We start from the raw sequence: 11,463 nt of genomic DNA on the forward strand, positions 1-11,463 counted from the left end.
AATGTGGCTCGAACATTAGTCCGCTCTGTGTTGCTACCTCGGCTCGTATATCAAGCATATATAGTTTAACGCATCATCCGAAGAGATTGGGACCAAGTGCACAGAATGGACATTCGAGTCATCACTGACCCTCCCTCGCTTGATCCCTATTGACAACTACAAGCGGAAACTCACTGATGAGATCGTGAAGCAGCGCCGTAATACGCGCAACCTGAAAGTATCAGCAACCTCTGCTGCATCTGCCATAGCAAAAAACTGATCCCACTTAACCACTTCTTCACGCAAAACCTTTGCAAACGCTTCCTTGACAGCATCCCCAGGTCACCTACAACCGACCCCTACGCGTCATGCGCAACGCTCACCTTTCAGTGAGAGAAACAGAGGCTTCTCTCCGAGGAGACTCCGTAGGTGCACTTCAAGCTTACGTAGACGCAAGCACAAAAGATATGTCGCATACCAGTATTCTCTGTCCAGCTGTGCCTAATGTACGCTAGACATGTTCCTACATCGCAGAAGCGCTCCTTCACTCAGGGATAGCAAAGCTCATTGTCATTCGTGACGGTTTGTCCACTTTAAAGAACCTCCTCTGCACTACACCGAATTGTTTACTCCCATTACCGACTCAACACAAGCAGTACAGGCTATAAGGCGCGTAGCCTGTCCTCTGGGCATTGTTGACGTGTGCTCCATCGTGGAATCGTATCCATGCCCCGTCCGAGTTATGGGTTCGACGCAGTACGCACTGTCTTATCCCGCTGCGCTCTTCGGAGCACCCATTCTGTTTCGAACAGCAGCCTGAAAAGGCTGAGAGTTGAGGCCATGTATTTGAATCTCTACCCGGTAATGTGGGACGTTAACCCTCCCAGAAGGGATGCCCAGGCCATGTATGCCGTTCTGCCACAGATTAACCTGGAAGCGGACAGTGCGTCACATCCACTGCAAGTGACATACCCGTTTGCTCTAGTGAAATTATCCGCCTGAGACGCCGTACTGCCTAGAAAGGAATTTCTCTGCCGCCACACCCGTGCATCAATTCCACCGCGTGGATCCAGTCTTCCCGGCGGTTTAACCCGCCGTGAGGAGGTGGCGTTGAGGAGAATCTGGGTAGATGTTGCGCCGACACCTGCCGTAAAGAGGTGGCGTTGAGAAGAATCCGGGAGGATGCAGCGCTCACGCCTGCGGTCAGGGCCTTCTGGACACCACAGACATTGCTTCTGAACTGCCCCTTCTGCCTCGCTTCGGCTACAGAGGCGACGTTATACCTCACTTTGTACTAAGTTGCCCAGGACTTCGGGAGGCACGCAAGCCACGCCTCGGCTTTCAGGTTTGCCGCCCCAGCTGACCACTGGGCACTCAAATCTCGACCCATGAGCCCCAATACCGGGCCGGGCTTTGTTGGCTTTCATAGCACACCCCGGCCTGCACATATACCTATAACCCTCTTATGCAGAAGGGCATATTTGCGCTAAAAAAATGATGTGGTGTGGCTTAAAAGAGACAGGACAGAGTTAAGAAATGGAACTGCTCGGCTGTGCGTTACCTGATAACAGCTCTATGTTAAGAAAGGCCTTCGGTTCCCGAACCTTCAGCGACTGGCGCTCAAGGAAGACGACGACGACAACGACATCCGCTGATCGCTCCGTGCAGGTACCTCCCTGCCTGTGCGACGCTGTGACCGAGCGGTGACTATTCGTTTTCCCAGTTTCTGATTGTTCGCTTGTTTTTGACTTTGCAGGTTGTTTGCTGTTGGTTAGGGCAGATGTCGTCTTCTCCTTGCCAGATAAACTCTCCTGGTTGGCCAACCTCCCCTCAGATCAACTTCCCCTGGACGCCTTATTTCGGGGTGGCATCAGCAGCATTTCTGTTGGTATAGTCCCTTTGGATGGAGACGTCATAAAGTTGAACCCGGATGCGGTTCAGGCTGCATTGCAGACGATTACGCCTGTCTTCATTAAGATCAATGCCGTCTGGCGGCAGTTCGCCAAAGGAGGTATTTTGTGCAGATCGGCAGAATAGGCCTGCATAATGGCTTTATTGAAGTGTACCTCCTTTGGAAGCCACTCGGTGAGCGCTTTTATTCCTACACGCTTGGCGTACTCTAAAGAACTAATGCGGGGTGTTCGCTCGCGGCTCCGTCGTGGGGAGACGCTGGAGGAACTCTTCCCTGCAGGGGAGATTTCTGTCCATCGTTGCACCCAGGTGGTTGAGGAAGTAAAGATTCCGACGGAAACGGTTATTGCTACTTTTACCTGCAACTCATGTCCATCCGAGTTGAAGGTGTGGCCCCTGGTCTGTAAAGGGGCCAATTTGCCTCAAAGCTGTTGCAATGCCGTAATTGCTGGAGATTTGGTCACAGTGCAAACGCTTGTATATAAAGGTCAAGGTGTTGTACGCGTGGTGCAAGCCATGACCGCGACGGGAGCTGTGCAAACGATGAGACGTGCTGCTTGTGCAACGGTAGCCACTCCGCAACCTATTCTAACTGTCCTGCGAGAGCTGAGGAGGTACAGGTGTTTGAGGTTCTAGATAAGCATCGGTCCTCTAGGCGTGGGGCCATAGCGATTGTAAAAGAAAGGACATACGGTTAATTAAGTGTGGTAGCACGGCGGACTACTGTGGTGGATTCTAGTCTGTCAGATGCTATCGCTGCAGCGGTAGGAAGGGCTGTGGCAAAGACCATGAACCGTTTGGTGGAAACTGTCATAGAGTGCACTTCGCAGGCCATAATGTCTCAGTCGACCTCGTTAATACTAAGCACCACAGCCTCCGTGATATACTTTATTTTTAAAAGCCGGAAATGCGGACGGAGCCAAAGCGTGGCGCCAAGTTTGAAAACTTGAAATGGGCAATCACATGACCACTGATAAGTTATCGATACGTAACCAGGAGATAGAAAAGAAGTGATAAATTAGAGGCAATTAGGTAATTAATGAGAGGCAAAGGGTAATAGCGCTCGCTCGTCAGAGCACTCTCTCGAGAAGGCTTCACGACGAACTTCGGCGGCGGGAGGAGCTCGAAGAAAAGCTGCGCGAACTAATGCGAGGCGCCGCTCAAGCACTTTCTTGCAGCCGATGACGGCTCCGAATGACAGCAGTCTGCGGCATCATGCGGCCTATATGAGCGATCTGAGCCCGGAGCTGTTCTCCTCCGCCAACAAAGCGTACGCCAGGCTACAGGAGCTGAAGACCACTCTGTCCCAGTGTGCAACCGACCTGAAAGCGCAATGTGTTGAAGGCAGCACGCACAGCTGCGAATTGCCGCGGCAGCTGCAACATTTGAACCGAGTCTTGGGAATAATAGGCGTGCAGCTCAGAGAACGGAACAATTGTGGCAAGCTCGCTGTGGTCTGCTGACGAAGTATCTACGGAATGCATAGCGGTTGCCGCATCGAACGCTCAGTGGTTCCCTTCCATTGGCTCCTGATGAATCACCGATGCGTCACCGCGCTCCGGATGGAAGAATGGGGAATCTTTGATTACATCATTTACGGAAACGTTTTCTGCGACGCTGTGGCTCAATGCACTGGCTTTTGAAACCTGCAGTTTTGCGTGCAAACCCTGTGGGTGTTGACTTGCGAGCAGATGCTGGACGCGGTGCAGTCCCTGCCCATCCTCGAGGAGATCGTCATTAATGTTTTAGACGCCGGCAACGAACACAACAACATGACCACCCTAGCTCACGAAATCAGGACAAAAGGCAAGCTGAATCGGCTCATGATCGGGAGGTTTCGTGCTGAGCTAAGTATCCGGTATGATCCACCAGGCATGTGGGGCATCACAGCAGCGCTGCGGAGCAACACGGTCATCAGCGACTTCTCCATCGAGGTGAGCTGGATGAAAGAAGATTGCCGTCTTTTTTCGCAGGTCATCAAAGAAAACCGCACGCTGAAGTCGTTGCGCCTGTTCGGTTGCATCGAAAGGCCCACTTTGACCGTGGCTGAGATGGCCGGAGCGGTGAAGGACTCGAAGGCGCTGGTTATTTGAGATTTGACTCGATTTCTCATCGACACCAGTGGAGCTTGGGCACTGGCGAGGTCGCTGTCCACTGCCAAGAAAGTGGAGCAGCTGGAGCTCGATCGTCTCCTGCATACTGGTCATTACGGAGCAGAACAGTGGGCCGAGATCAGGATTCGAAACGGAAGGCGACTCATGCAACGAGGTTTTCTGGGCAATGCAGCCCTTTGTACACATTCTGCGCAATGTGAAGTCGTTGCGGAAGCTCAGAATCCCTTTATATGTCTCTACAACGGAGAATGAGCGGGCGTGTTTCGACGCATTAGCGAATGAAGCCGCCGTCGGAATTGTGCACTGGGAGTGAAAGATTAATTCTTGCCTAATCGACTCATGCAGCGCCGTCAGTGAGGCAGGCATTGGCGTCCAAGTAATAATCGATGACCTTTATAGAGACGACCAGCCGTTGGAGGGGACAGCAGATTGGGCGCAAGTTGTGAGGCTTCACCTGCGGGAATGGGAACCAGCGCCAACTGTTCGCCATTTTAAGCAGCTACTCACATTCCACAGCCAGTCAACTCTGACGGTGCATGTTTTTATCCGGATTAATACCGAGCAAGCTGAAATTCCTGCGCAGTTCCTGAGGCTCACCAAGTCACTCAGCGAGATCACAATAAGCTCCGAAGCGAAAAGGACGGCGTCAATGGTTCTGCTCGACGGACTCTCGCACAACACGAGCATCACGACTCTCATCATTGAGGACTCGTGTACCAGCAGGCCAGCAGGGCGTCTTTTAGCAGACGTCGTCTGCTCGAGCAATAAGTTTCGGTCCCTTACGTACAACGTCAGCAGCGGGAATCCATCTCGAGCGTTCTTCACTACGCTCGCCAAGTCTATCCGGAACAACAGCACCCTCCTTTTGATGAAGACCGGTGATGTTACTGCTCCAACCAAGCAACTAGACCCTATTCATAACGTCCTAGCTCGCAACGAACATCTGTTGGTCCATACCGCACGATTCGTCAGCGGCCGCGCCTCCGGCAAAATTGGAGCACAGGCACTCGAGTTAATCGGCTCGGACCCCATGACCATCGAAAAAGTTCCAGAAATGTCGTCAGTGAATAAAAAGGCCGCCAACAGCTGGAAGACGTTTAAGTAACGAGCGTTAGCTTTATTGGCCATAAGTAAAACGAAAGTCTTTCCGCATCTAGCGGGGCCAATGAAGAAAACCCTGAGCGGTTCGGACCCGCCAACGCCTGGAGGACGTTGAAGTAACGAGCGTTAGCTTTATTGGACATAAGAAAAAAAACGAGTCTTTCCGCATCTAGCGCGGCACGACCACTATCGTGTCATTGCCTACGCCAGCCGCCTGCTCTCTCCCTCTGAATGTAACTATTCCATTACTGAGCGGGAGTGCCTTGCAATTGTTTGGGCATTAACAAAATTCCGCCTCTATTTGTTTGGGCGGCCCTTCTGCGTAGTTACGGACCACCATGCCTTGTGTTGGCTCTCCTCTCTTAAAGACCCCACAGGACGACAGGGTCGCTGTGTCTTGCACTTGCAGGAATACGCTTTTACTGTTGTCTTTCGATGGCACTGCTCCGTGGGAGGCTTACCAGTCACAGCTGGACACCATGGCGGCGACGCAGGGATGGGACGCCAGCACGAGGGCTGTGATGCTCGTCTCCGAGCTGCGGGGCCGAGCGGCTGTTTCGGCTACGGTTTCATCCACCGAGCGATGGTTGTGACGTGTGGTTGATGTTCAGGTCACACGACGCACGAAAAACAGCAATATTGCGACGATGAAGACGAATCTGGCAGTGGCACGGGACGGAGCTCTAGCGCTAGGCCAGCGGCCATTAAAATCACCTTTGCCTTCGTTCATCGCGCCTCATTCGCCGGCTGGCCGTCACGAAACATTTGGTGGAAGTTACCAAATTCAAACCCGGGCCCCAACCTGTATGTTCGCAGTGGTCGACACCTCGCCGCCATTACCATGTCTTCTGGATCCGCCCCATCTCCGCCAGCAACACAAGCCATCATATTGGCCCACCCCCGCGAACCAGGCACATTCTGCGGGACAGACGACGTTGATGTGGACGACTGGCTCGCCTTTTATGAACGCATCGGTACCCATTACTGGTAGCATTCCACGCTGATGCTCGAAAATGTGATATTTCATCTGACCGACACCGCGAGTGTAATCTGAAACATTCGAAGATATTGTTAGGCGACGGCCAGCCGAAGAAGGAGAAACGATGACCGATGGCAATGAGATGATTTAATGGCTGCTGGCTTAACGCGAGAGCCCACGCCACTGCACAGTTTGTCGTCATCATCAAAATACGACTTGAAATCGTGGGACGCCTGTCGGCAGAAGCGCCGCGACCTGTTCGGCAAACCAGCTACCGGCCTTCAACACGCCGCCACATTGTAGCTCGACAAATGGTGTTCACTTCTCAACACTCGGAAAACGCTTGCATGATTGGCGCCATCGCAACGTCACCTATCCTGGGGTCCCTTGTCTTGCACTGGCCCCCGTACCAGACGCCCCGTGGGCCTGTGTGAAAACTCCTGCCCAGCTATACAGGCCCTTACGGTGTCGTACGTCCTGTGACCGCGGTGACGTACGAGATCGCACCGCTGCACCCACAGTCCCCGCCCACTCCACCCTGCACCGACATAGTCTTACTACTCGAACTCTGCCTTGCCCGTCTAGTGCTCACCGACACTATGCTTTTCGCGCGGGGGGAGGGGGGTGGGGGGTGGGTCCTGCTGCGTACGTTTGGCGGACGACGAAGTGTTTCGAGAACGACGACAACGCCGTAGTGCGCTGCTGCGATATTTTGTGAGCGGTTCGGCTGTCTCAGGTCTATGGCCCTTTCCCTCGCTGAATACCTTTGCCGTCAGGCAACATTTAGTGCAGGTGGTAGGTAATCATCGGCATCCTGGCCCTCGAGCTTCGGCGTCGTGCGTCAGCCGTGGTCGTCGGCCGTGCGTTCTTGGCCTGCGTCGCCCGTATCTGCCCCAGCCTTTAAGACCTGAACCGACCTCGCCGTTGCTCCCCTGCCCTGATCACCCGACTCAACGAACTGGACTTGACCCCGTGATCGGCACGACTACCGACCAAACGACCCGAGAAACCGCTCAGAGGTGATGACGTCATTCATTGACAGGTGAGGCGGGCGCTTTCTGCGAACGGACACTTCTTGCAGACACTTATGAGGCAAATAAGGATTTCGCCTTAATGCAGTGTTCTCCTGCCCATGCTGTTCGCTGCTTCCAAGGGCCTACTTGCGTCGGCTCTTGGTGACCAGCGACTCGGAAGCAACATGGACCAGGACTCATTCGATAACCTCTTTTATTGTGCATGGCGGCCAGCCCTACAGCACCTGGTAGGGCGGTCTGCAAGACGGCGCCGGAAAGACAGCCAGCAGCAGGGGCGAAACCCCGGTTAGAGCAAAGCGCAAAGATCCGAAGAGGACACCTGACAGACTGCCGCCGTCCCGAACGAGGAATACCTCATCGTGGAGGACGCGCAACGGCCGCCCCAGTTATCAGAAATAGATAAGAGCCGTTGCCTGCCTCACATGGAAAGTGGTCGAAAAAACGAGTGAAAAATGATCGCGACCTACAGCCCGACAGTGAGGAGATTTCGAGGGCAGAGAAGGCCTCGAGAGACGCGCGGAGGGTCAGACAGAGAGAACAGACACCCGCACCCTGACGATGGATAAATTGTACCGCTGTTGTAAATGAATGTTAATAAATTGTGCTCTGCAATTGATATGGGTTCGATCACCGCTGGTTCGATCTGCCCGACAAAAGGCCGTCAGCACGCTGCACATATTTCGCCGAAATGCCCAGAACTGGTGAATGCTTTAATGTGGCTCGAACATTAGTCCGCTCTGTGTTGCTACCTCGGCTCGTTTATCAAGCATATATAGTTTAACGCATCATCCGAAGAGATTGGGACCAAGTGCACAGAATGGACATTCGAGTCATCACTGACCCTCCCTCGCTTGATCCCTATTGACAACTACAAGCGGAAACTCACTGATGAGATCGTGAAGCAGCGCCGTAATACGCGCAACCTGAAAGTATCAGCAACCTCTGCTGCATCTGCCATAGCAAAAAACTTTGATCCCACTTAACCACTTCTTCACGCAAAACCTTTGGAAACGCTTCCTTGACAGCATCCCCAGGTCACCTACAACCGACCCCTACGCGTCATGCGCAACGCTCACCTTTCAGTGAGAGAAACAGAGGCTTCTCTCCGAGAAGACTCCGTAGGTGCACTTCAAGCTTACGTAGACGCAAGCACAAATGATATGTCGCATACCAGTCTTCTCTGTCCAGCTGTACCTAATGTACGCTAGACATGTTCCTACATCGCAGAAGCGCTCCTTCACTCTGATAGCAAAGCTCATTGCCATTCGTGACGGCTTGTCCACTTTAAAGGACCTCCTCTGCACTACACCGAATTGTTTACTCCCATTACCGACTCAACACAAGCAGTACAGGCTATACGGCGCGTAGCCTGTCCTCTGGGCATTGTTGAAGTGTGCTCCATCGTGGAATCGTATCCATGCCCCGTCCGTGTTATGGGTTCGACGCAGTACGCACTGTCTTATCCCGCTGCGCTCTTCGGAGCACCCATTCTGTTTCGAACAGCAGCCTGAAAAGACTGAGAGTTGAGGCCATGTATTTGAATCTCTACCCGGTAATGTGGGACGTTAACCCTCCCAGAAGGGATGCCCAGGCCACGTATGCCGTTCTGCCACAGATTAACCTGGAAGCGGACAGTGCGTCACATCCACTGCAAGTGCCATACCCGTTTGCTCTAGTGAAATTATCCGCATGAGACGCCGTACTGCCTAGAAAGGAATTTCTCTGCCGCCCCACCCGTGCATCAATTCCACCGCGTGGATCCAGTCTTCCCGGCGGTTTAACCCGCCGTGAGGAGGTGGCGTTGAGGAGAATCAGGGTAGATGTTGCGCCGACACCTGCCGTAAAGAGGTGGCGTTGAGAAGAATCCGGGAGGATGCAGCGCTCACGCCTGCGGTCAGGGCCTTCTGGACACCACAGACATCGCTTCTGAACTGCCCCTTCTGCCTCGCTTCGGCTACAGAGGCGACGTTATACCTCACTTTGTACTAAGTTGCCCAGGACTTCGGGAGGCACGCAAGCGACGCCTCGGCTTTCAGGGTTGCCGCCCCAGCTGACCACTGGGCACTCAAATCTCGACCCATGAGCCCCAATACCGGGCCGGGCTTTGTTGGCTTTCATAGCACACCCCGGCCTGCACATATACCTATAACCCTCTTATGCAGAAGGGCATATTTGCGCTAAAAAATGATGTGGTGCGGCTTAAAAGAGACAGGAAAGAGTTAAGAAATGGAACTGCTCGGCTGTGCGTTACCTGATAACAGCTCTATGTTAAGAAAGGCCTTCCGTTCCCGAACCTTCAGCGACTGGCGCTCAAGGAAGACGACGACGACGACAACGACATCCGCTGATCGCTCCGTGCAGGTACCTCCCTGCCTGTGCGATGCTGTGACCGAGCGGTGACTATTCGTTTTCCCAGTTTCTGATTGTTCGCTTGTTTTTGACTTTGCAGGGTGTTTGCTGTTGGTTAGGGCAGATGTCGTCTTCTCCTGGCCAGATAAACTCCTCCTGGTTGGCCAACCTCCCCTCAGATCAACTTCCCCTGGACGCCTTCTTTCGGGGTGGCATCAGCAGCATTTCTGTTGGTCTAGTCCCTTTGGATGGAGACGTCATAAAGTTGAACCCGGATGCGGTTCAGGCTGCATTGCAGACGATTTCGCCTGTCTTCATTAAGATCAATGCCGTCCGGCGGCAGTTCGCCAGAGGAGGTATTTTGTGCAGATCGGCAGAATAGGCCTGCATAATGGCTTTATTGAAGTGTACCTCCTTTGGAAGCCACTCGGTGAGCGCTTTTATTCCTACAAACTTGGCGTACTCTAAAGAACTAATGCGGGGTGTTCGCTCGCGGCTCCGTCGTGGGGAGACGCTGGAGGAACTCTTCCCTGCAGGGGAGATTTCTGTCCATCGTTGCACCCAGGTGGTTGAGGAAGTAAAGATTCCGACGGAAACGGTTAATGCTACTTTTACCTGCAACTCATGTCCATCCGAGTTGAAGGTGTGGCCCCTGGTCTGTAAAGGGGCCAATTTGCCTCAAAGCTGTTGCAATACCGTAATTGCTGGAGATTTGGTCACAGTGCAAACGCTTGTATATAAAGCTCAATGTGTTGTACGCGTGGTGCAAGCCATGACCGCGACGGGAGCTGTGCAAACGATGAGACGTGCTGCTTGTGCAACGGTAGCCACTCCGCAACCTATTCTAACTGTCCTGCGAGAACTGAGGAGGTACAGGTGTTTGAGGTTCTAGATAAGCATCGGTCCTCTAGGCGTGGGGCCATAGCGATTGTAAAAGAAAGGACATACGGTTAATTAAGTGTGGTAGCACGGCGGACTACTGTGGTGGATTCTAGTCTGTCAGATGCTATCGCTGCAGCGGTAGGAAGGGCTGTGGCAAAGACCATGAACCATTTGGTGGAAACTGTCATAGAGTGCACTTCGCAGGCCATAATGTCCCAGTCGACCTCGTTAATACTGAGCACCACAGCCTCCGTGATATACTTTATTTTTAAAAGCTGGAAATGCGGACGGAGCCAAAGCGTGGCGCCAAATTTGAAAACTTGAAATGGGCAATCACGTGACCACTGATAAGTTATCGATACGTAACCAGGAGATAGAAAAGAAGTGATAAATTAGAGGCAATTAGGTAATTAATTAGAGGCAAAGGGTAATAGCGCTCGCTCGTCAGAGCGCTCTCTCGAGAAGGCTTCACGACGAACTTCGGCGGCGGGAGGAGCTCGAAGAAAAGCTGCGCGAACTAATGCGAGGCGCCGCTCAAGCACTTTCTTGCAGCCGATGACGGCTCCGAATGACAGCAGTCTGCGGCATCATGCGGCCTATATGAGCGATCTGAGCCCGGAGCTGTTCTCCGCCAACAAAGCGTACGCCAGGCTACAGGAGCTGAAGACCACTCTGTCCCAGTGTGGAACCGGCCTGAAAGCGCAATGTGTTGAAGGCAGCACGCACAGCTGCGAATTGCCGCGGCAGCTGCAACAATTGAACCGAGTCTTGGGAATAATAGGCGTGCAGCTCAGAGAACGGAACAATTGTGGCAAGCTCGCCGTGGTCTGCTGACGAAGTATCTACGGAATGCATAGCGGTTGCCGCATCGAACGCTCAGTGGTTCCCTTCCATTGGCTCCTGATGAATCTCCGATGCGTCACCGCGCTCCGGATGGAAGAATGGGGAATCTTTGATTACATCATTTACGGAAACGTTTTCTGCGACGCTGTGGCTCAATGCACTGGCCTTTGAAACCTGCAGTTTTGCGTGCAAACCCTGTGGGTGTTGACTTGCGAGCAGATGCTGGACGCGGTGCAGTCCCTGCCCATCCTCGAGGAGATCGTCATTAATG

The sequence above is a fragment of the Amblyomma americanum genome, chromosome 6, assembly GCF_052857255.1.
Source record: "Amblyomma americanum isolate KBUSLIRL-KWMA chromosome 6, ASM5285725v1, whole genome shotgun sequence".
Classification (NCBI taxonomy): Eukaryota; Metazoa; Arthropoda; class Arachnida; order Ixodida; family Ixodidae; genus Amblyomma; species Amblyomma americanum.